Below are 22980 nucleotides of genomic sequence, written 5' to 3' on the forward strand. Positions count from 1 at the left end.
AGGGGCGCTGCAGTTGGGAGCTTGAGGCCAAGGATCCCTCGGGGATCCCTGCTCCTGCCCTGGACCGCCCGTGCACGTCGGGGGCCCCTCGAGGTGTTGAGGCAGGCGACCGGACTAGAGACCGAATCCCCCTCCGAGGACAGCTCCTCAGGAGCCATGCCTCACGAACCCTTGTCTCCTTGTGTCTTGCAGCGTGCCTTGGGCGCCAGGTGGTAGGCGCAGCGTTGCCCAAGACAGGTGAGTGGGAGACTCTGGGCCTGGCGGGTGATGGCAGGCGCCATGGGCACAGTCCGCGAGGCCCCAGTCACGGCATGGGCACTGGCTCCACCGCTGTGCTAGGGGTGGGGGCCCCCGTTGTCCACACCGCGTTGGCTTGCCCGTGAACAGGCTCCCTTGAGCCATCCCAGGTCAGGGAATGTGAACGTTGGGCCGCGTGACTGGCAAGACTGGATCCCGGGGGGATGCCGCCATCGATCGGCGTGTCCCTGAGGCCTCCTTGGACCTCCCTTTGTGTCCTGTGGGCCCGCGAGGAGACGGGTCGGAGGACCCTTGGCGTCAGGGGCTTCTGTCCCCCTGAGCCAGTGGTGGTTGCTCGAGGCAACCCCAGCGCATGTTGCCTGGGGCTGGAGAGGGCAGAGCTCCTGCCCTATGAACCAGAATCCCAAGGACGTTGGGAGCCTGGGAGGCTGCTGAAGTACAGCCCTCCCTGTTTCCTTGGGCTGACGATTGAGCATGGTTTGGCTGGCCTTGGGCACGAATGGGCGAGCCCCAGGCCCCAGCGGGCACTGGGCGAGAGCCTGTCCTCCCAGGCCCAAGAGGAGGGGCCGCCACGCGGGGAGACTCAGGACCCCGTTGCAGGGCAGGGCAGTGGTCTCCTGCCTTGCGTTGTTGGGAGACCGTGACCCGCGACTCCCACTCCAGACCTTTACCATCTGGGCATGGGGGCGAACGTTGGCTTCGAGTGCCAGCGCCCGGATGCATGGACGACAGCCTGGCCAATCTGGGGTCGGCGTCTTCCTGGCCGTACGTTCTGGGGCCGCCCCCGTTGTCTTGGGGCCCCGGTAGGCATCGAGGTGTTAGGCATCGATAACCCAGCTTTCCCGGCCACGTCCTGGGGCCTTTCTCAGCAAGCGGTGGCTCCCACAGGGGCCCTGATATCCACTCTTTCTGGAGGCCCAGGGATGGACAGCGGCCTCCCAGGGCCCTGTTCCTTGCTTGCGGCGCCGAGGCTTGGGTCCTTCATCCACACGCCTGGCCAGCAGCGGCCAGGGCTTCGGGCGTGACCCATCGTGGCCGCATGGGGCACGTGCCACGGAGCAGGTCCCTCTGATATATCGCCTCCCCTCTGTCCTTAGAAACCCCTTCCCAAGGGAGGATCTCGCCTTGACGACCAAGTCTTGCTTCTCCCAGCCCCGCCCAAAGGGCCCGTGTCTCAGATCGCCGGGGCATGGGCCTGCCCCGATCGCTCCCTAGGTAAGCGCGTTGTGGGTGTGCCGGGACGCACGCGTCGCCCCTGGCTCGCTTGGGTCAATGATGAGAACTCATATGGTCTCGAAGAGCGATGATGACCTAAAAATCATGCTCAATAGGATTACGCTGAGGCCCAGTGCAGAGGACCGTGCGGGGATCAGCATCCCGCAGACCCTCGGGGCATTGAGGGCTCGGGGCAGCTGCCGCTAGAGGAGAAGGAACTCTCGAGCGTCTCTGCGTTGGGCCCGGAACGTAGGCGCACCTGCGGGTGCCCACGGGGCTGTTCCGGCACTCATGCTTGCCCACCGTCCCAATCCTCTTCCCAGGACAGCTCCCCGGGAGCCATGGCTTGGCCCTCCTCGTCCCCTCGTGTCCTTCGGCGGGCCTGGATGGCAAGGTTCTCAGTGCGTCGACAAGCAACATAGGTGAGCGGAAGCCTCTGGGATTGGAGGGAGGCCCGAGACGCCTTGGGAAGCGGGTAGCCCAGCAGTGACTCTGCAGCAGGCCCTGGGCTTGGGGTGGCGGTCCTCGTTGTGCAGACGTCGTTGACCTCCCCGTGTGCGGGTGCCCTTGAGCCATCCCAGGTGCAGGGAACGCGAACGTGGGGCCGGGTGGCTGGCAAGTCCTGGAAAGCGCGGAGTGGCCGCCATAGGCCCAGGTGCCCCTGAGGCCTCCTGACCCATCCGGGCGTGTCCCGTGGGCCCAGGAACGTAGGGCACGTGAGACCCGTGGTCTCAGAAGCTTCTGTGTCCTTCAGCCACTGGGTGCTGCTCGAGGCCCGGGACTTGGCATGTTTCGGCGGGCTGACGAGGCCTGAGCTCCGGTGCCCCAGCGCAGACGCCCAAGGCGCTGGAGACCCCGCCAGGCTGCTTCCGAAGAGCGCAGGAGGATTCCTTGTGCTCGCCACACAGCCAGGTACCACTGGGCCGAGGGGTAGGATCTGCTAGTTTCAGGCCCTATCAGCCATTGCGTCGGAGCCTCTCCCCTGAGACTCTCAAGCAACCGGGACCGGGTCCTGACGAAGCGGCGCTGCACGGCGAGAGTCCGGACCCTCGCCCGGGGCGGCCAGTGGTCGGTGTGCCTGGCATCGTGGTGGACAGTGACCTGGCATTCAGTGCTCGGCTCTGGGGCAGCCCTGGGCCCGAGCCACCTTGGGCTTCCAGGGTAGGGGCTCCGATCCATGGCTCCCAGGTGGGACCAGGTGTGGGTGGGCGGCGTCCCGGCCCACAGTCCCTGACCGCCCCCCTCAGCTCACGTCCACGGGAGACAGCGGGGACCCGTCGAAACCCTGTGATCCGTGCCATGCTCACGTGCCGTTCTGCCGACGGCTGGGCTCGCCCAGGGGCCTCGATCTCCCTTGTTGGGGATGCCCAGGTAAGGGCAGCTGGCACCCTGGGCCCTGCTCCGTCTGTGCGCACATCAGCCGTGCGTGGGTCGGCCATATGCCCGGCCGCCACCGGCCAGGTCTTTGGGAAAGGTAGCCCTCGGCCGTCTGGCCGGGGCCCCAGACCAGGGCGTTTGGACAGCTGGTCTCTCCGTCTCTCCTCAGCAGCCCATCCACCATCGAGGAGATCGCCCGCACCAGCTCGTCTTGCCTGGCCCAGCCCTGCCCACAGGTCCAATGTCTCAGGACCCCGGCGCATGGCGCAGTCCGGCTCGCGGCCCCGGTAAGCGGGGTCTGGGTGCGATGGGACCGCACGCATCGCCACCAACTTGCTTGGGTCAATGATGAGAACTCATATGGTCTCGAAGAGCGATGATGACCTAAAAATCATGCTCAATAGGATTACGCTGAGGCCCAATGCAGGCGTCTGTGGCTGGATCTCAGCATCCTCCGGAGCCTCGGGACCCTGGAGGGGCGCTGCAGTTGGGAGCTTGAGGCCAAGGATCCCTCGGGGATCCCTGCTCCTGCCCTGGACCGCCCGTGCACGTCGGGGGCCCCTCGAGGTGTTGAGGCAGGCCACCGGCCTAGAGACAGAATCCCCCTCCGAGGACAGCTCCTCGGGAGCCATGCCTCACGAACCCTTGTCTCCTTGTGTCTTGCAGCGTGCCTTGGGCGCCAGGTGGTAGGCGCAGCGTTGCCCAAGACAGGTGAGTGGGAGACTCTGGGCCTGGCGGGAGACCGCAGGCGCCATGGGCGCAGTCCGCGAGGCCTCAGTCACGGCAGGGGCACTGGCTCCACCGCTGTGCTAGGGGTGGGGGCCCCCGTTGTCCACACCGCGTTCGCTTGCCCGTGAACAGGCTCCCTTCAGAAATCCCAGGTCAGGGAATGTGAACGTTGGGCCGCGTGACTGGCACGACTGGATCCCGGGGGGATGCCGCCATCGATCGGCGTGCCCCTGAGGCCTCCTTGGACCTCCCTTTGTGTCCTGTGGGCCCGCGAGGAGACGGGTCGGAGGACCCTTGGCGTCAGGGGCTTCTGTCCCCCTGAGCCAGTGGTGGTTGCTCGAGGCAACCCCAGCGCATGTTGCTTGGGGCTGGAGAGGGCAGAGCTCCTGCCCTATGAACCAGACTCCCAAGGACGTTGGGAGCCTGGGAGGCTGCTGAAGTACAGCCCTCCCTGTTTCCTTGGGCTGACGATTGAGCATGGTTTGGCTGGCCTTGGGCAAGAATGGGCGAGCCCCAGGCCCCAGCGGGCACTGGGCGAGAGCCTGTCCTCCCAGGCCCAAGAGGAGGGGCCGCTACGCGGGGAGACTCAGGACCCCGTTGCAGGGCAGGGCAGTGGTCTCCTGCCTTGCGCTGTTGGGATACCGTGACCCGCGACTCCCACTCCAGACCTTTACCATCTGGGCATGGGGGCGAACGTTGGCTTCGAGTGCCAGCGCCCGGATGCATGGACGACAGCCGGGCCAATCTGGGGTCCGCGGCTTCCTGGCCGTACGTTCTGGGGCCGCCCCCGTTGGCTTGGGGCCCCGGTAGGCATCGAGGTTTAGGCATCGATAACCCAGCTTTCCCGGCCACGTCCTGGGGCCTGTCTCAGCGAGGGGTGGCTCCCACAGGGGCCCTGATATCCACTCTTTCTGGAGGCCCAGGGATGGACAGCGGCCTCCCAGGGCCCTGTTCCTTGCTTGCGGCGCCGAGCCTTGGGTCCTTCATCCACACGCCTGGCCAGCAGCGGCCAGGGCTTCGGGCGTGACCCATCGTGGCCGCATGGGCACGTGCCACAGAGCAGGCCCTTCTGATAGATGGCCTCTCCCTCTGTCCTTAGAAACCCCTTCCCAAGGGAGGATCTCGCCTTGACGACCAAGTCTTGCTTCTCCCAGCCCCGCCCAAAGGGCCCGTGTCTCAGATCGCCGGGGCATGGGCCTGCCCCGATCGCTCCCTCGGTAAGCGCGTTGTGGGTGGGCAGGGACCTCACGCGTCGCCCCCGGCTCGCTTGGGTCAATGATGAGAACTCATATGGTCTTGAAGAGCGATGATGACCTAAAAATCATGCTCAATAGGATTACGCTGAGGCCCAGTGCAGAGGACCGTGCGGGGATCAGCATCCCGCAGACCCTCGGGGCATTGAGGGCTCACTGCAGCTGGGCGCTAGAGGAGAAGGAACTCTCGAGCGTCTCTGCGTTGGGCCCGGAACGTAGGCGCACCTGCGGGTGCCCACGGGGCTGTTCCGGCACTCATGCTTGCCCACCGTCCCAATCCTCTTCCCAGGACAGCTCCCCGGGAGCCATGGCTTGGCCCTCCTCGTCCCCTCGTGTCCTTCGGCGGGCCTGGCTGGCAAGGTTCTCGGTGTGTCGACAAGCAACATAGGTGAGCGGAAGCCTCTGGGCTTGGAGGGAGGCCCGATACGCCTTGGGAAGCGGGTAGCCCAGCAGTGACTCTGCAGCAGGCCCTGGGCTTGGGGTGGCGGTCCTCGTTGTCCAGACGTCGTTGACCTCCCCGTGAGCGGGTGCCCTTGAGCCATCCCAGGTGCAGGGAACGCGAACGTGGGGCCGGGTGGCTGGCAAGTCCTGGAAAGCGTGGAGTGGCCGCCATAGGCCCAGGTGCCCCTGAGGCCTCCTGACCCATCCGGGCGTGTCCCGTGGGCCCAGGAACGTAGGGCACGTGAGACCCGTGGTCTCAGAAGCTTCTGTGTCCTTCAGCCACTGGGTGCTGCTCGAGGCCCGGGTCTTGGCATGTTTCGGCGGGCTGACGAGGCCTGAGCTCCGGTCCCCCACAGCAGACGCCCAAGGCGCTTGAGACCCCGCCAGGCTGCTTCCGAAAAGCGCAGGAGGATTCCTTGTGCTCGCCAGACAGCCAGGTACCACTGGGCCGAGGGGTAGGATCTGCGAGTTCCAGGCCCTATCAGCCATTGCGTCGGAGCCTCTCCCCTGAGACTCTCAAGCACCCGGGACCGGGTCCTGACGAAGCGGCGCTGCACGGCGAGAGTCCGGACCCTCGCCCGGGGCGGCCAGTGGGCGGTGTGCCTGGCCGTCGTGGTGGACAGTGACCTGGCATTCAGTGCTCGGCCCTGGGGCAGCCCTGGGCCCGATCCACCTTGGGCTTCCAGGGTAGGGGCTCCGATCCTTGGATCCCAGGTGGGACCAGGTGTGGGTGGACGGCGTCCCGGCCCACAGTCCCTGACCGCCCCCCTCAGCTCACGTCCACGGGAGACAGCGGGGACCCGTCGAAACCCTGTGCTCCGTGCCATGCTCACGTGCCGTTCTGCCGACGGCTGGGCTCGCCCAGGGGCCTCGATCTCCCTTGTTTGGGGATGCCCAGGTAAGGGCAGCTGGCACCCTGGGCCCTGCTCCGTCTGTGCGCACATCAGCCGTGGGTGGGTGGGCCATATGCCCGGCCGCCACCGGCCAGGTCTTTGGGAAAGGTAGCCCTCGGCCGTCTGGCCGGGGCCCCAGACCAGGGCGTTTGGACAGCTGGTCTCTCCGTCTCTCCTCAGCAGCCCATCCACCATCGAGGAGATCGCCCGCACCAGCTCGTCTTGCCTGGCCCAGCCCTGCCCACAGGTCCAATGTCTCAGGACCCCGGCGCATGGCGCAGTCCGGCACGCGGCCCCGGTAAGCGGGGTCTGGGTGCGACGGGACCGCACGCATCGCCACCAACTTGCTTGGGTCAATGATGAGAACTCATATGGTCTCGAAGAGCGATGATGACCTAAAAATCATGCTCAATAGGATTACGCTGAGGCCCAATGCAGGCTTCTGTGGCTGGATCTCAGCATCCCCCGGAGCCTCGGGACCCTGGAGGGGCGCTGCAGTTGGGAGCTTGAGGCCAAGGATCCCTCGGGGATCCCTGCTCCTGCCCTGGACCGCCCGTGCACGTCGGGGGCCCCTCGAGGTGTTGAGGCAGGCCACCGGCCTAGAGACCGAATCCCCCTCCGAGGACAGCTCCTCGGGAGCCATGCCTCACGAACCCTTGTCTCCTTGTGTCTTGCAGCGTGCCTTGGGCGCCAGGTGGTAGGCGCAGCGTTGCCCAAGACAGGTGAGTGGGAGACTCTGGGCCTGGCGGGAGACGGCAGGCGCCATGGGCGCAGTCCGCGAGGCCTCAGTCACGGCAGGGGCACTGGCTCCACCGCTGTGCTAGGGGTGGGGGCCCCCGTTGTCCACACCGCGTTCGCTTGCCCGTGAACAGGCTCCCTTCAGACATCCCAGGTCAGGGAATGTGAACGTTGGGCCGCGTGACTGGCAAGACTGGATCCCGGGTGGATGCCGCCATCGATCGGCGTGCCCCTGAGGCCTCCTTGGACCTCCCTTTGTGTCCTGTGGGCCCGCGAGGAGACAGGTTGGAGGACCCTTGGCGTCAGGGGCTTCTGTCCCCCTGAGCCAGTGGTGGTTGCTCGAGGCAACCCCAGCGCATGTTGCTTGGGGCTGGAGAGGGCAGAGCTCCTGCCCTATGAACCAGACTCCCAAGGACGTTGGGAGCCTGGGAGGCTGCTGAAGTACAGCCCTCCCTGTTTCCTTGGGCTGACGATTGAGCATGGTTTGGCTGGCCTTGGGCAAGAATGGGCGAGCCCCAAGCCCCAGCGGGCACTGGGCGAGAGCCTGTCCTCCGTGGCCCAAGAGGAGGGGCCGCCACGCGGGGAGACTCAGGACCCCGTTGCAGGGCAGGGCAGTGGTCTCCTGCTTTGCGCTGTTGGGATACCGTGACCCGCGACTCCCACTCCAGACCTTTACCATCTGGGCATGGGGGTGAACGTTGGCTTCGAGTGCCAGCGCCCGGATGCATGGACGACAGCCGGGCCAATCTGGGGTCGGCGTCTTCCTGGCCGTACGTTCTGGGGCCGCCCCCGTTGGCTTGGGGCCCCGGTAGGCATCGAGGTTTAGGCATCGATAACCCAGCTTTCCCGGCAACGTCCTGGGGCCTTTCTCAGCAAGGGGTGGCTCCCACAGGGGCCCTGATATCCACTCTTTCTGGAGGCGCAGGGATGGACAGCGGCTTCACAGGGTCCTGTTCCTTGCTTGCGGCGCCGAGCCTTGGGTCCTTCATCCACACGCCTGGCCAGCAGCGGCCAGGGCTTCGGGCGTGACCCATCGTGGCCGCATGGGGCACGTGCCACAGAGCAGGCCCCTCTGATAGATGGCCTCTCCCTCTGTCCTTAGAAACCCCTTCCCAAGGGAGGATCTCGCCTTGACTACCAAGTCTTGCTTCTCCCAGCCCCGCCCAAAGGGCCCGTGTCTCAGATCGCCGGGGCATGGGCCTGCCCCGATCGCTCCCTCGGTAAGCGCGTTGTGGGTGGGCAGGGACCTCACGCGTCGCCCCCGGCTCGCTTGGGTCAATGATGAGAACTCATATGGTCTCGAAGAGCGATGATGACCTAAAAATCATGCTCAATAGGATTACGCTGAGGCCCAGTGCAGAGGACCGTGCGGGGATCAGCATCCCGCAGACCCTCGGGGCATTGAGGGCTCACTGCAGCTGGGCGCTAGAGGAGAAGGAACTCTCGAGCGTCTCTGCGTTGGGCCCGGTACGTAGGCGCACCTGCGGGTGCCCACGGGGCTGTTCCGGCACTCATGCTTGCCCACCGTCCCAATCCTCTTCCCAGGACAGCTCCCCGGGAGCCATGGCTTCGCCATCCTCGTCCCCTCGTGTCCTTCGGCGGGCCTGGCTGGCAAGGTTCTCGGTGTGTCGACAAGCAACATAGGTGAGCGGAAGCCTCTGGGCTTGGAGGGAGGCCCGAGAGGCCTTGGGAAGCGGGTAGCCCAGCAGTGACTCTGCAGCAGGCCCTGGGCTTGGGGTGGCGGTCCTCGTTGTGCAGACGTCGTTGACCTCCCCGTGAGCGGGTGCCCTTGAGCCATCCCAGGTGCAGGGAACGCGAACGTGGGGCCGGGTGGCTGGCAAGTCCTGGAAAGCGTGGAGTGGCCGCCATAGGCCCAGGTGCCCCTGAGGCCTCCTGACCCATCCGGGCGTGTCCCGTGGGCCCAGGAACGTAGGGCACGTGAGACCCGTGGTCTCAGAAGCTTCTGTGTCCTTCAGCCACTGGGTGCTGCTCGAGGCCCCGGACTTGGCATGTTTCGGCGGGCTGACGAGGCCTGAGCTCCGGTCCCCCAGCGCAGACGCCCAAGGCGCTTGAGACCCCGCCAGGCTGCTTCCGAAAAGCGCAGGAGGATTCCTTGTGCTCGCCAGACAGCCAGGTACCACTGGGCCGAGGGGTAGGATCTGCGAGTTCCAGGCCCTATCAGCCATTGCGTCGGAGCCTCTCCCCTGAGACTCTCAAGCACCCGGGATGGGTCCTGACGAAGCGGCGCTGCACGGCGAGAGTCCGGACCCTCGCCCGGGGCGGCCAGTGGGCGGTGAGCCTGGCCGTCGTGGTGGACAGTGACCTGGCATTCAGTGCTCGGCCCTGGGGCAGCCCTGGGCCCGATCCACCTTGGGCTTCCAGGGTATGGGCTCTGATCCTTGGATCCCAGGTGGGACCAGGTGTGGGTGGACGGCGTCCCGGCCCACAGTCCCTGACCGTCCCCCTCAGCTCACGTCCACGGGAGACAGCGGGGACCCGTCGAAACCCTGTGCTCCGTGCCATGCTCACGTGCCGTTCTGCCGACGGCTGGGCTCGCCCAGGGGCCTCGATCTCCCTTGTTTGGGGATGCCCAGGTAAGGGCAGCTGGCACCCTGGGCCCTGCTCCGTCTGTGCGCACATCAGCCGTGGGTGGGTCGGCCATATGCCCGGCCGCCACCGGCCAGGTCTTTGGGAAAGGTAGCCCTCGGCCGTCTGGCCGGGGCCCCAGACCAGGGCGTTTGGACAGCTGGTCTCTCCGTCTCTCCTCAGAAGCCCATCCACCATCGAGGAGATCGCCCGCACCAGCTCGTCTTGCCTGGCCCAGCCCTGCCCACAGGTCCAATGTCTCAGGACCCCGGCGCATGGCGCAGTCCGGCACGCGGCCCCGGTAAGCGGGGTCTGGGTGCGACGGGACCGCACGCATCGCCACCAACTTGCTTGGGTCAATGATGAGAACTCATATGGTCTCAAAGAGCGATGATGACCTAAAACTCATGCTCAATAGGATTACGCTGAGGCCCAATGCAGGCGTCTGTGGCGGGATCTCAGCATCCCCCGGAGCCTCGGGACCCTGGAGGGGCGCTGCAGTTGGGAGCTTGAGGCCAAGGATCCCTCGGGGATCCCTGCTCCTGCCCTGGACCGCCCGTGCACGTCGGGGGCCCCTCGAGGTGTTGAGGCAGGCCACCGGCCTAGAGACCGAATCCCCCTCCGAGGACAGCTCCTCGGGAGCCATGCCTCACGAACCCTTGTCTCCTTGTGTCTTGCAGCGTGCCTTGGGCGCCAGGTGGTAGGCGCAGCGTTGCCCAAGACAGGTGAGTGGGAGACTCTGGGCCTGGCGGGAGACGGCAGGCGCCATGGGCGCAGTCCGCGAGGCCTCAGTCACTGCAGGGGCACTGGCTCCACCGCTGTGCTAGGGGTGGGGGCCCCCGTTGTCCACACCGCGTTCGCTTGCCCGTGAACAGGCTCCCTTCAGACATCCCAGGTCAGGGAATGTGAACGTTGGGCCGCGTGACTGGCAAGACTGGATCCCGGGTGGATGCCGCCATCGATCGGCGTGCCCCTGAGGCCTCCTTGGACCTCCCTTTGTGTCCTGTGGGCCCGCGAGGAGACGGGTCGGAGGACCCTTGGCGTCAGGGGCTTCTGTCCCCCTGAGCCAGTGGTGGTTGCTCGAGGCAACCCCAGCGCATGTTGCTTGGGGCTGGAGAGGGCAGAGCTCCTGCCCTATGAACCAGACTCCCAAGGACGTTGGGAGCCTGGGAGGCTGCTGAAGTACAGCCCTCCCTGTTTCCTTGGGCTGACGATTGAGCATGGTTTGGCTGGCCTTGGGCAAGAATGGGCGAGCCCCAGGCCCCAGCGGGCACTGGGCGAGAGCCTGTCCTCCCAGGCCCAAGAGGAGGGGCCGCCACGCGGGGAGACTCAGGACCCTGTTGCAGGGCAGGGCAGTGGTCTCCTGCCTTGCGCTGTTGGGAGACCGTCACCCGCGACTCCCACTCCAGACCTTTACCATCTGGGCATGGGGGCGAACGTTGGCTGCGAGTGCCAGCGCCCGGATGCATGGTCGACAGCCGGGCCAATCTGGGGTAGGCGTCTTCCTCGCCGTACGTTCTGGGGACGCCCCCGTTGTCTTGGGGCCCCGGTAGGCATCGAGGTGTTAGGCATCGATAACCCAGGGTTCCCGGCCACGTCCTGGGGCCTTTCTCAGCAAGGGGTGGCTCCCACAGTGGCCCTGATATCCACTCTTTCTGGAGGCCCAGGGATGGACAGCGGCCTCCCAGGGCCCTGTTTCTTGCTTGCGGCGCCGAGCCTTGGGTCCTTCATCCACACGCCTGGCCAGCAGCGGCAAGGGCTTCGGGCGTGACCCATCGTGGCCGCATGGGGAACGTGCCACGAAGCAGGCCCCTCTAATAGAGGGCCTCTCCCTCTGTCCTTAGAAACACCTTCCCAAGGGAGGATCTCGCCTTGACGACCAAGTCTTGCTTCTCCCAGCCCCGCCCAAAGGGCCCGTGTCTCAGATCGCCGGGGCATGGGCCTGCCCCGATCGCTCCCTCGGTAAGCGCGTTGTGGGTGGGCAGGGACCTCACGCGTCGCCCCCGGCTCGCTTGGGTCAATGATGAGAACTCATATGGTCTCGAAGAGCGATGATGACCTAAAAATCATGCTCAATAGGATTACGCTGAGGCCCAGTGCAGAGGACCGTGCGGGGATCAGCATCCCGCAGACCCTCGGGGCATTGAGGGCTCGCTGCAGCTGGGCGCTAGAGGAGAAGGAACTCTCGAGCGTCTCTGCGTTGGGCCCGGAACGTAGGCGCACCTGCGGGTGCCCACGGGGCTGTTCCGGCACTCATGCTTGCCCACCGTCCCAATCCTCTTCCCAGGACAGCTCCCCGGGAGCCATGGCTTGGCCCTCCTCGTCCCCTCGTGTCCTTCGGCGGGCCTGGCTGGCAAGGTTCTCGGTGCGTCGACAAGCAACATAGGTGAGCGGAAGCCTCTGGGCTTGGAGGGAGGCCCGAGACGCCTTGGGAAGCGGGTAGCCCAGCAGTGACTCTGCAGCAGGCCCTGGGCTTGGGGTGGCGGTCCTCGTTGTGCAGACGTCGTTGACCTCCCCGTGAGCGGGTGCCCTTGAGCCATCCCAGGTGCAGGGAACGCGAACGTGGGGCCGGGTGGCTGGCAATTCCTGGAAAGCGCGGAGTGGCCGCCATAGGCCCAGGTGCCCCTGAGGCCTCCTGACCCATCCGGGATGTCCCGTGGGCCCAGGAACGTAGGGCACGTGAGACCCGTGGTCTCAGAAGCTTCTGTGTCCTTCAGCCACTGGGTGCTGCTCGAGGCCCGGGACTTGGCATGTTTCGGCGGGCTGACGAGGCCTGAGCTCCGGTCCCCCAGCGCAGACGCCCAAGTGCTGGAGACCCCGCCAGGCTGCTTCCGAAAAGCGCAGGAGGATTCCTTGAGCTCGCCAGACAGCCAGGTACCACTGGGCCTAGGGGTAGGATCTGCGAGTTCCAGGCCCTATCAGCCATTGCGTCGGAGCCTCTCCCCTGAGACTCTCAAGCACCCGGGATGGGTCCTGACGAAGCGGCGCTGCACGGCGAGAGTCCGGACCCTCGCCCGGGGCGGCCAGTGGGCGGTGTGCCTGGCCGTCGTGGTGGACAGTGACCTGGCATTCAGTGCTCGGCCCTGGGGCAGCCCTGGGCCCGAGCCAACTTGGGCTTCCAGTGTAGGGGCTCCGATCCTTGGCTCCCAGGTGGGACCAGGTGTGGGTGGGCGGCGTCCCGGCCCACAGTCCCTGACCGCCCCCCTCAGCTCACGTCCACGGGAGACAGCGGGGACGCGTCGAAACCCTGTGCTCCGTGCCAAGCTCACGTGCAGTTCTGCCGACGGCTGTGCTCGCCCAGGGGCCTCGATCTCCCTTGTTTGGGGATGCCCAGGTAAGGGCAGCTGGCACCCTGGGCCCTGCTCCGTCTGTGCGCACATCAGCCGTGGGTGGGTCGGCCATATGCCCGGCCGCCACCGGCCAGGTCTTTGGGAAAGGTAGCCCTCGGCCGTCTGGCCGGGGCCCCAGACCAGGGCGTTTGGACAGCTGGTCTCTCCGTCTCTCCTCAGAAGCCCATCCACCATCGAGGAGATCGCCCGCACCAGCTCGTCTTGCCTGGCCCAGCCCTGCCCACAGGTCCAATGTCTCAGGACCCCGGCGCATGGCGCAGTCCGGCACGCGGCCCCGGTAAGCGGGGTCTGGGTGCGACGGCACCACACGCATCGCCACCAACTTGCTTGGGTCAATGATGAGAACTCATATGGTCTCGAAGAGCGATGATGACCTAAAAATCATGCTCAATAGGATTACGCTGAGGCCCAATGCAGGCGTCTGTGGCGGGATCTCAGCATCCCCCGGAGCCTCGGGACCCTGGAGGGGCGCTGCAGTTGGGAGCTTGAGGCCAAGGATCCCTCGGGGATCCCTGCTCCTGCCCTGGACCGCCCGTGCACGTCGGGGGCCCCTCGAGGTGTTGAGGCAGGCCACCGGCCTAGAGAACGAATCCCCCTCCGAGGACAGCTCCTCGGGAGCCATGCCTCACGAACCCTTGTCTCCTTGTGTCTTGCAGCGTGCCTTGGGCGCCAGGTGGTAGGCGCAGCGTTGCCCAAGACAGGTGAGTGGGAGACTCTGGGCCTGGCGGGAGACGGCAGGGGCCATGGGCGCAGTCCGCGAGGCCCCAGTCACGGCAGGGGCACTGGCTCCACCGCTGTGCTAGGGGTGGGGGCCCCCGTTGTCCACACCAAGTTGGCTTGCCCGTGAACAGGCTCCCTTGAGCCATCCCAGGTCAGGGAATGTGAACGTTGGGCCACGTGACTGGCACGACTGGATCCCGAGGGGATGCTGCCATCGATCGGCGTGCCCCTGAGGCCTCCTTGGACCTCCCTTTGTGTCCTGTGGGCCCGCGAGGAGACGGGTCGGAGGATCCTTGGCGTCAGGGGCTTCTGTCCCCCTGAGCCAGTGGTGATTGCTCGAGGCAACCCCAGCGCATGTTGCTTGGGGCTGGAGAGGGCAGAGCTCCTGCCCTATGAACCAGACTCCCAAGGACGTTGGGAGCCTGGGAGGCTGCTGAAGTACAGCCCTCCCTCTTTCCTTGGGCTGACGATTGAGCATGGTTTGGCTGGCCTTGGGCAAGAATGGGCGAGCCCCAGGCCCCAGCGGGCACTGGGCGAGAGCCTGTCCTCCGTGGCCCAAGAGGAGGGGCCGCCACGCGGGGAGACTCAGGACCCCGTTGCAGGGCAGGGCAGTGGTCTCCTGCCTTGCGCTGTTGGGATACCGTGACCCGCGACTCCCACTCCAGACCTTTACCATCTGGGCATGGGGGCGAACGTTGGCTTCGAGTGCCAGCGCCCGGATGCATGGACGACAGCCGGGCCAATCTGGGGACGGCGTCTTCCTGGCCGTACGTTCTGGGGCCGCCCCCGTTGGCTTGGGGCCCCGGTAGGCATCGAGGTGTTAGGCATCGATAACCCAGCTTTCCCGGCAACGTCCTGGGGCCTTTCTCAGCGAGGGGTGGCTCCCACAGGGGCCCTGATATCCACTCTTTCTGGAGGCCCAGGGATGGACAGCGGCCTCCCAGGGCCCTGTTCCTTGCTTGCGGCGCCGAGCCTTGGGTCCTTCATCCACACGCCTGGCCAGCAGCGGCCAGGGCTTCGGGCGTGACCCATCGTGGCCGCATGGGGCACGTGCCACAGAGCAGGCCCCTCTGATAGATGGCCTCTCCCTCTGTCCTTAGAAACCCCTTCCCAAGGGAGGATCTCGCCTTGACGACCAAGTCTTGCTTCTCCCAGCCCCGCCCAAATGGCCCGTGTCTCAGATCGCCGGGGCATGGGCCTGCCCCGATCGCTCCCTCGGTAAGCGCGTTGTGGGTGGGCAGGGACCTCACGCGTCGCCCCCGGCTCGCTTGGGTCAATGATGAGAACTCATATGGTCTCGAAGAGCGATGATGACCTAAAAATCATGCTCAATAGGATTACGCTGAGGCCCAGTGCAGAGGACCGTGCGGGGATCAGCATCCCGCAGACCCTCGGGGCCTTGAGGGCTCACTGCAGCTGGGCTCTAGAGGAGAAGGAACTCTCGAACGTCTCTGCGTTGGGCCCCGAACGTAGGCGCACCTGCGGGTGCCCACGGGGCTGTTCCGGCACTCATGCTTGCCCACCGTCCCAATCCTCTTCCCAGGACAGCTCCCCGGGAGCCATGGCTTGGCCCTCCTCGTCCCCTCGTGTCCTTCGGCGGGCCTGGCTGGCAAGGTTCTAGGTGTGTCGACAAGCAACATAGGTGAGCGGAAGCCTCTGGGCTTGGAGGGAGGCCCGATACGCCTTGGGAAGCGGGTAGCCCAGCAGTGACTCTGCAGCAGGCCCTGGGCTTGGGGTGGTGGTCCTCGTTGTCCAGACGAAGTTGACCTCCCCGTGAGCGGGTGCCCTTGAGCCATCCCAGGTGCAGGGAACGCGAACGTGGGGCCGGGTGGCTGGCAAGTCCTGGAAAGCGTGGAGTGGCCGCCATAGGCCCAGGTGCCCCTGAGGCCTCCTGACCCATCCGGGCGTGTCCCGTGGGCCCAGGAACGTAGGGCACGTGAGACCCGTGGTCTCAGAAGCTTCTGTGACCTTCAGCCACTAAGTGCTGCTCGAGGCCCGGGACTTGGCATGTTTCGGCGGGCTGACGAGGCCTGAGCTCCGGTCCCCCAGCGCAGACGCCCAAGGCGCTTGAGACCCCGCCAGGCTGCTTCCGAAAAGCGCAGGAGGATTCCTTGTGCTCGCCAGACAGCCAGGTACCACTGGGCCGAGGGGTAGGATCTGCGAGTTCCAGGCCCTATCAGCCATTGCGTCGGAGCCTCTCCCCTGAGACTCTCAAGCACCCGGGACCGGGTCCTGACGAAGCGGCGCTGCACGGCGAGAGTCCGGACCCTCGCCCGGGGCGGCCAGTGGGCGGTGTGCCTGGCCGTCGTGGTGGACAGTGACCTGGCATTCAGTGCTCGGCCCTGGGGCAGCCCTGGGCCCGAGCCACCTTGGGCTTCCAGGGTAGGGGCTCCGATCCTTGGATCCCAGGTGGGACCAGGTGTGGGTGGACGGCGTCCCGGCCCACAGTCCCTGACCGCCCCCCTCAGCTCACGTCCACGGGAGACAGCGGGGACCCGTCGAAACCCTGTGCTCCGTGCCATGCTCACGTGCCGTTCTGCCGACGGCTGGGCTCGCCCAGGGGCCTCGATCTCCCTTGTTTGGGGATGCCCAGGTAAGGGCAGCTGGCACCCTGGGCCCTGTTCCGTCTGTGCGCTCATCAGCCGTGCGTGGGTCGGCCATATGCCCGGCCGCCACCGGCCAGGTCTTTGGGAAAGGTAGCCCTCGGCCGTCTGGCCGGGGCCCCAGACCAGGGCGTTTGGACAGCTGGTCTCTCCGTCTCTCCTCAGCAGCCCATCCACCATCGAGGAGATCGCCCGCACCAGCTCGTCTTGCCTGGCCCAGCCCTGCCCACAGGTCCAATGTCTCAGGACCCCGGCGCATGGCGCAGTCCGGCACGCGGCCCCGGTAAGCGGGGTCTGGGTGCGACGGGACCGCACGCATCGCCACCAACTTGCTTGGGTCAATGATGAGAACTCATATGGTCTCGAAGAGCGATGATGACCTAAAAATCATGCTCAATAGGATTACGCTGAGGCCCAATGCAGGCGTCTGTGGCGGGATCTCAGCATCCCGCGGAGCCTCGGGACCCTGGAGGGGCGCTGCAGTTGGGAGCTTGAGGCCAAGTATCCCTCGGGGATCCCTGCTCCTGCCCTGGACCGCCCGTGCACGTCGGGGGCCCCTCGAGGTGTTGAGGCAGGCCACCGGCCTAGAGACCGAATCCCCCTCCGAGGACAGCTCCTCGGGAGCCATGCCTCACGAACCCTTGTCTCCTTGTGTCTTGCAGCGTGCCTTGGGCGCCAGGTGGTAGGCGCAGCGTTGCCCAAGACAGGTGAGTGGGAGACTCTGGGCCTGGCGGGAGACGGCAGGCGCCATGGGCGCAGTCCGCGAGGCCTCAGTCACGGCAGGGGCACTGGCTCCACCGCTGTGCTAGGGGTGGGGGCCCCCGTTGTCCACACCGCGTTCGCTTGCCGGTGAACAGGCTCCCTTCAGACATCCCAGGTCAGGGAATGTGAACGTTGGGCCGCGTGACTGGCAAGACTGGATCCCGGGTGGATGCCGCCATCGATCGGCGTGCCCCTGAGGCCTCCTTGGACCTCCCTTTGTGTCCTGTGGGCCCGCGAGGAGACGGGTCGGAGGACCCTTGGCGTCAGGGGCTTCTGTCCCCCTGAGCCAGTGGTGGTTGCTCGAGGCAACCCCAGCGCATGTTGCTTGGGGCTGGAGAGGGCAGAGCTCCTGCCCTATGAACCAGACTCCCAAGGACGTTGGGAGCCTGGGAGGCTGCTGAAGTACAGCCCTCCCTGTTTCCTTGGGCTGACGATTGAGCATGGTTTGGCTGGCCTTGGGCAAGAATGGGCGAGCCCCAGGCCCCAGCGGGCACTGGGCGAGAGCCTGTCCTCCCACGCCCAAGAGGAGGGGCCGCCACGCGGGGAGACTCAGGACCCCGTTGCAGGGCAGGGCAGTGGTCTCCTGTCTTGCGCTGTTGGGATACCGTGACCCGCGACTCCCACTCCAGACCTTTACCATCTGGGCATGTGGGCGAACGTTGGATTCGAGTGCCAGCGCCCGGATGCATGGACGACAGCCGGGCCAATCTGTGGTCGGCGTCTTCCTGGCCGTACGTTCTGGGGCCGCCCCCGTTGGCTTGGGGCCCCGGTAGGCATCGAGGTGTTAGGCATCGATAACCCAGCTTTCCCGGCCACGTCCTGGGGCCTTTCTCAGCGAGGGGTGGCTCCCACAGGGGCCCTGATATCCACTCTTTCTGGAGGCCCAGGGATGGACAGCGGCCTCCCAGGGCCCTGTTCCTTGCTTGCGGCGCCGAGCCTTGGGTCCTTCATCCACACGCCTGGCCAGCAGCGGCCAGGGCTTCGGGCGTGACCCATCGTGGCCGCATGGGGCACGTGCCACAGAGCAGGCCCCTCTGATAGATGGCCTCTCCCTCTGTCCTTAGAAACCCCTTCCCAAGGGAGGATCTCGCCTTGACGACCAAGTCTTGCTTCTCCCAGCCCCGCCCAAAGGGCCCGTGTCTCAGATCGCCGGGGCATGGGCCTGCCCCGATCGCTCCCTCGGTAAGCGCGTTGTGGGTGGGCAGGGACCTCACGCGTCGCCCCCGGCTCGCTTGGGTCAATGATGAGAACTCATATGGTCTCGAAGAGCGATGATGACCTAAAAATCATGCTCAATAGGATTACGCTGAGGCCCAGTGCAGAGGACCGTGCGGGGATCAGCATCCCGCAGACCCTCGGGGCATTGAGGGCTCACTGCAGCTGGGCGCTAGAGGAGAAGGAACTCTCGAGCGTCTCTGCGTTGGGCCCGGAACGTAGGCGCACCTGCGGGTGCCCACGGGGCTGTTCCGGCACTCATGCTTGCCCACCGTCCCAATCCTCTTCCCAGGACAGCTCCCCGGGAGCCATGGCTTCGCCATCCTCGTCCCCTCGTGTCCTTCGGCGGGCCTGGCTGGCAAGGTTCTCGGTGTGTCGACAAGCAACATAGGTGAGCGGAAGCCTCTGGGCTTGGAGGGAGGCCCGATACGCCTTGGGAAGCGGGTAGCCCAGCAGTGACTCTGCAGCAGGCCCTGGGCTTGGGGTGGCGGTCCTCGTTGTCCAGACGTCGTTGACCTCCCCGTGAGCGGGTGCCCTTGAGCCATCCCAGGTGCAGGGAACGCGAACGTGGGGCCGGGTGGTTGGCAAGTCCTTGAAAGCGTGGAGTGGCCGCCATAGGCCCAGGTGCCCCTGAGGCCTCCTGACCCATCCGGGCGTGTCCCGTGGGCCCAGGAACGTAGGGCACGTGAGACCCGTTGTCTCAGAAGCTTCTGTGTCCTTCAGCCACTGGGTGCTGCTCGAGGCCCGGGACTTGGCATGTTTCGGCGGGCTGACGAGGCCTGAGCTCCGGTCCCCCAGCGCAGACGCCCAAGGCGCTTGAGACCCCGCCAGGCTGCTTCCGAAAAGCGCAGGAGGATTCCTTGTGCTCGCCAGACAGCCAGGTACCACTGGGCCGAGGGGTAGGATCTGCGAGTTCCAGGCCCTATCAGCCATTGCGTCGGAGCCTCTCCCCTGAGACTCTCAAGCACCCGGGACCGGGTCCTGACGAAGCGGCGCTGCACGGCGAGAGTCCGGATCCTCGCCCGGGGCGGCCAGTGGGCGGTGTGCCTGGCCGTCGTGGTGGACAGTGACCTGGGCCCGAGCCACCTTGGGCTTCCAGGGTAGGGGCTCCGATCCTTGGCCCCCAGGTGGGACCAGGTGTGGGTGGGCGGCATCCCGGCCCACAGTCCCTGACCGCCCCCCTCAGCTCACGTCCACGGGAGACAGCGGGGACCCGTCGAAACCCTGTGATCCGTGCCATGCTCACGTGCCGTTCAGCCGACGCCTGGGCTCGCCCAGGGTCCTCGATCTCCCTTGTTTGGGGATGCCCAAGTAAGGGCAGCTGGCACCCTGGGCCCTGCTCCGTCTGTGCGCACATCAGCCGTGCGTGGGTCGGCCATATGCCCGGCCGCCACCGGCCAGGTCTTTGGGAAAGGTAGCCCTCGGCCGTCTGGCCGGGGCCCCAGACCGGGGCGTTTGGACAGCTGGTCTCTCCGTCTCTCCTCAGCAGCCCATCCACCATCGAGGAGATCGCCCGCACCAGCTCGTCTTGCCTGGCCCAGCCCTGCCCACAGGTCCAATGTCTCAGGACCCCGGCGCATGGCGCAGTCCGGCACGCGGCCCCGGTAAGCGGGGTCTGGGTGCGACGGGACCGCACGCATCGCCACCAACTTGCTTGGGTCAATGATGAGAACTCATATGGTCTCGAAGAGCGATGATGACCTAAAAATCATGCTCAATAGGATTACGCTGAGGCCCAATGCAGGCGTCTGTGGCGGGATCTCAGCATCCCCCGGAGCCTCGGGACCCTGGAGGGGCGCTGCAGTTGGGAGCTTGAGGCCAAGGATCCCTCGGTGATCCCTGCTCCTGCCCTGGACCGCCCGTGCACGTCGGGGGCCCCTCGAGGTGTTGAGGCAGGCCACCGGCCTAGAGACCGAATCCCCCTCCGAGGACAGCTCCTCGGGAGCCATGCCTCACGAACCCTTGTCTCCTTGTGTCTTGCAGCGTGCCTTGGGCGCCAGGTGGTAGGCGCAGCGTTGCCCAAGACAGGTGAGTGGGAGACTCTGGGCCTGGCGGGAGACGGCAGGCGCCATGGGCGCAGTCCGCGAGGCCCCAGTCACGGCAGGGGCACTGGCTCCATCGCTGTGCTAGGGGTGGGGGCCCCCGTTGTCCACACCGCGTTGGTTTGCCCGTGAACAGGCTCCCTTGAGCCATCCCAGGTCAGGGAATGTGAACGTTGGGCCGCGTGACTGGCACGACTGGATCCCGGGGGGATTCCGCCATCGATCGGCGTGCCCCTGAGGCCTCCTTGGACCTCCCTTTGTGTCCTGTGGGCCCGCGAGGAGACGGGTCGGAGGACCCTTGGCGTCAGGGGCTTCTGTCCCCATGAGCCAGTGGTGGTTGCTCGAGGCAACCCCTGCGCATGTTGCTTGGGGCTGGAGAGGGCAGAGCTCCTGCCCTATGAACCAGATTCCCAAGGACGTTGGGAGCCTGGGAGGCTGCTGAAGTACAACCCTCCCTGTTTCCTTGGGCTGACGATTGAGCATGGTTTGGCTGGCCTTGAGCAAGAATGGGCGAGCCCCAGGCCCCATCGGGCACTGGGCGAGAGCCTGTCCTCCCAGGCCCAAGAGGAGGGGCCGCCACGCGGGGAGACTCAGGACCCCGTTGCAGGGCAGGGCAGTGGTCTCCTGCCTTGCGCCTTTGGGAGACTGTGACCCGCGACTCCCACTCCCGACGTTTACCATCTGGGCATGGGGGCGAACGTTGGCTGCGAGTGCCAGCGCCCGGATGCATGGACGACAGCCGGGCCAATCGGGTGTCGGCGTCTTCCTGGCCCTACGTCTGGGGCCGCCCCCGTTGTCTTGGGGCCCCGGTAGGCATCGAGGTGTTAGGCATCGATAACCCAGCGTTCCCGGCCACGTCCTGGGGCCTTTCTTAGCAAGGGGTGGCTCCCACAGGGGCCCTGATATCCACTCTTTCTGGAGGCCCAGGGATGGACAGCGGCCTCCCAGGGCCCTGTTCCTTGCTTGCGGCGCCGAGCCTTGGGTCCTTCAACCACACGCCTGGCCAGCAGCGGCCAGGGCTTCGGGCGTGACCCATCGTGGCCAAATGGGGCACGTGCCACAGAGCAGGCCCCTCTGATAGATGGCCTCTCCCTCTGTCCTTAGAAACCCCTTCCCAAGGGAGGATCTCGCCTTGACGACCAAGTCTTGCTTCTCCCAGCCCCGCCCAAAGGGCCCGTGTCTCAGATCGCCGGGGCATTGGCCTGCCCCGATCGCTCCCTCGGTAAGCGCGTTGTGGGTGGGCAGGGACCTCACGCGTCGCCCCCACCTCGCTTGGGTCAATGATGAGAACTCATATGGTATCGAAGAGCGATGATGACCTAAAAATCATGCTCAATAGGATTACGCTGAGGCCCAGTGCAGAAGACCGTGCGGGGATCAGGATCCCGCAGAACCTCGGGGCATTGAGGGCTCGCTGCAGCTGGGCGCTAGAGGAGAAGGAACTCTCGAGCGTCTCTGCGTTGGGCCCGGAACGTAGGCGCACCTGCGGGTGCCCACGGGGCTGTTCCGGCACTCATGCTTGCCCACCGTCCCAATCCTCTTCCCAGGACAGCTCCCCAGGAGCCATGGCTAGGCCCTCCTCGTCCCCTCGTGTACTTCGGCGGGCCTGGCTGGCAAGGTTCTCGGTGCGTCGACAAGCAACATAGGTGAGCGGAAGCCTCTGGGCTTGGAGGGAGGCCCGAGACGCCTTGGGAAGCGGGTAGCCCAGCAGTGACTCTGCAGCAGGCCCTGGGCTTGGGGTGGCGGTCCTCGTTGTCGAGACGTCGTTGACCTCCCCGTGAGCGGCTGCCCTTGAGCCTTTCCAGGTGCAGGGAACGCGAACGTGGGGCCGGGTGGCTGGCAAGTCCTGGAAAGCGCGGAGTGGCCGCCATAGGCCCAGGTGCCCCTGAGGCCTCCTGACCCATCCGGGCGTGTCCCGTGGGCCCAGGAACGTAGGGCACGTGAGACCCGTGGTCTCAGAAGCTTCTGTGTCCTTCAGCCACTGGGTGCTGCTCGAGGCCCGGGACTTGGCATGTTTCGGCGGGCTGACGAGTCCTGAGCTCCGGTCCCCCAGCACAGACGCCCAAGGCGCTTGAGACCCCGCCAGGCTGCTTCCGAAGAGCGCAGGAGGATTCCTTGTGCTCGCCAGACAGCCAGGTACCACTGGGCCGAGGGGTAGGATCTGTGAGTTCCAGGCCCTATCAGCCATTGCGTCGGAGCCTCTCCCCTGAGACTCTCAAGCACCCGGGACCGGGTCCTGACGAAGCGGCGCTGCACGGCGAGAGTCCGGACCCTCGCCCGGGGCGGCCAGTGGGCGGTGAGCCTGGCCGTCGTGGTGGACAGTGACCTGGCATTCAGTGCTCGGCCCTGGGGCAGACCTGGGCCCGAGCCACCTTGGGCTTCCAGGGTAGGGGCTCCGATCCTTGGCTCCCAGGTGGGACCAGGTGTGGGTGGGCGGCGTCCCGGCCCACAGTCCCTGACCGCCCCCCTCAGCTCACGTCCACGGGAGACAGCGGGGACCCGTCGAAACCCTGTGATCCGTGCCATGCTCACGTGCCGTTCTGCCGACGGCTGGGCTCGCCCAGGGGCCTCGATCTCCCTTGTTTGGGGATGCCCAGGTAAGGGCAGCTGGCATCCTGGGCCCTGCTCCGTCTGTGCGCACATTAGCCGTGCGTGGGTCGGCCATATGCCCGGCCGCCACCGGCCAGGTCTTTGGGAAAGGTAGCTATCGGCCGTCTGGCCGGGGCCCCAGACCAGGGCGTTTGGACAGCTGGTCTCTCCGTCTCTCCTCAGCAGCCCATCCACCATCGAGGAGATCG

At 66.2% G+C, this 22980-nt stretch overlaps 13 non-coding genes across 13 annotated transcripts; all 13 read left to right on the forward strand.

The window, feature by feature from the left end:
• Positions 1-1524: 1524 nt before the first annotated feature.
• LOC122895065 lies at positions 1525-1605 on the forward strand. The gene has a single exon (XR_006382048.1). It is a non-coding gene; the product is annotated as a small nucleolar RNA SNORD115 (small nucleolar RNA).
• A 1584-nt stretch (positions 1606-3189) lies between these two features.
• Positions 3190-3270, forward strand: LOC122895066. Its single transcript, XR_006382049.1, has one exon. It is a non-coding gene; the product is annotated as a small nucleolar RNA SNORD115 (small nucleolar RNA).
• Positions 3271-4848: 1578 nt separating this feature from the next.
• Positions 4849-4929, forward strand: LOC122894942. Its single transcript, XR_006381931.1, has one exon. It is a non-coding gene; the product is annotated as a small nucleolar RNA SNORD115 (small nucleolar RNA).
• Positions 4930-6516: 1587 nt separating this feature from the next.
• On the forward strand, positions 6517-6597 carry LOC122895067. The gene has a single exon (XR_006382050.1). It is a non-coding gene; the product is annotated as a small nucleolar RNA SNORD115 (small nucleolar RNA).
• A 1579-nt stretch (positions 6598-8176) lies between these two features.
• LOC122895068 lies at positions 8177-8257 on the forward strand. The gene has a single exon (XR_006382051.1). It is a non-coding gene; the product is annotated as a small nucleolar RNA SNORD115 (small nucleolar RNA).
• A 1586-nt stretch (positions 8258-9843) lies between these two features.
• Positions 9844-9924, forward strand: LOC122895117. Its single transcript, XR_006382100.1, has one exon. It is a non-coding gene; the product is annotated as a small nucleolar RNA SNORD115 (small nucleolar RNA).
• Positions 9925-11504: 1580 nt separating this feature from the next.
• Positions 11505-11585, forward strand: LOC122895069. Its single transcript, XR_006382052.1, has one exon. It is a non-coding gene; the product is annotated as a small nucleolar RNA SNORD115 (small nucleolar RNA).
• Positions 11586-13169: 1584 nt separating this feature from the next.
• LOC122895070 lies at positions 13170-13250 on the forward strand. The gene has a single exon (XR_006382053.1). It is a non-coding gene; the product is annotated as a small nucleolar RNA SNORD115 (small nucleolar RNA).
• A 1580-nt stretch (positions 13251-14830) lies between these two features.
• On the forward strand, positions 14831-14911 carry LOC122895071. The gene has a single exon (XR_006382054.1). It is a non-coding gene; the product is annotated as a small nucleolar RNA SNORD115 (small nucleolar RNA).
• A 1587-nt stretch (positions 14912-16498) lies between these two features.
• LOC122895072 lies at positions 16499-16579 on the forward strand. Its single transcript, XR_006382055.1, has one exon. It is a non-coding gene; the product is annotated as a small nucleolar RNA SNORD115 (small nucleolar RNA).
• A 1580-nt stretch (positions 16580-18159) lies between these two features.
• LOC122895073 lies at positions 18160-18240 on the forward strand. The gene has a single exon (XR_006382056.1). It is a non-coding gene; the product is annotated as a small nucleolar RNA SNORD115 (small nucleolar RNA).
• A 1556-nt stretch (positions 18241-19796) lies between these two features.
• On the forward strand, positions 19797-19877 carry LOC122895074. Its single transcript, XR_006382057.1, has one exon. It is a non-coding gene; the product is annotated as a small nucleolar RNA SNORD115 (small nucleolar RNA).
• Positions 19878-21456: 1579 nt separating this feature from the next.
• LOC122895094 lies at positions 21457-21537 on the forward strand. Its single transcript, XR_006382076.1, has one exon. It is a non-coding gene; the product is annotated as a small nucleolar RNA SNORD115 (small nucleolar RNA).
• The last annotated feature ends 1443 nt before the right edge of the window (positions 21538-22980 follow it).

This window comes from Neovison vison, chromosome 13 (assembly GCF_020171115.1).
Source record: "Neovison vison isolate M4711 chromosome 13, ASM_NN_V1, whole genome shotgun sequence".
Classification (NCBI taxonomy): Eukaryota; Metazoa; Chordata; class Mammalia; order Carnivora; family Mustelidae; genus Neogale; species Neogale vison.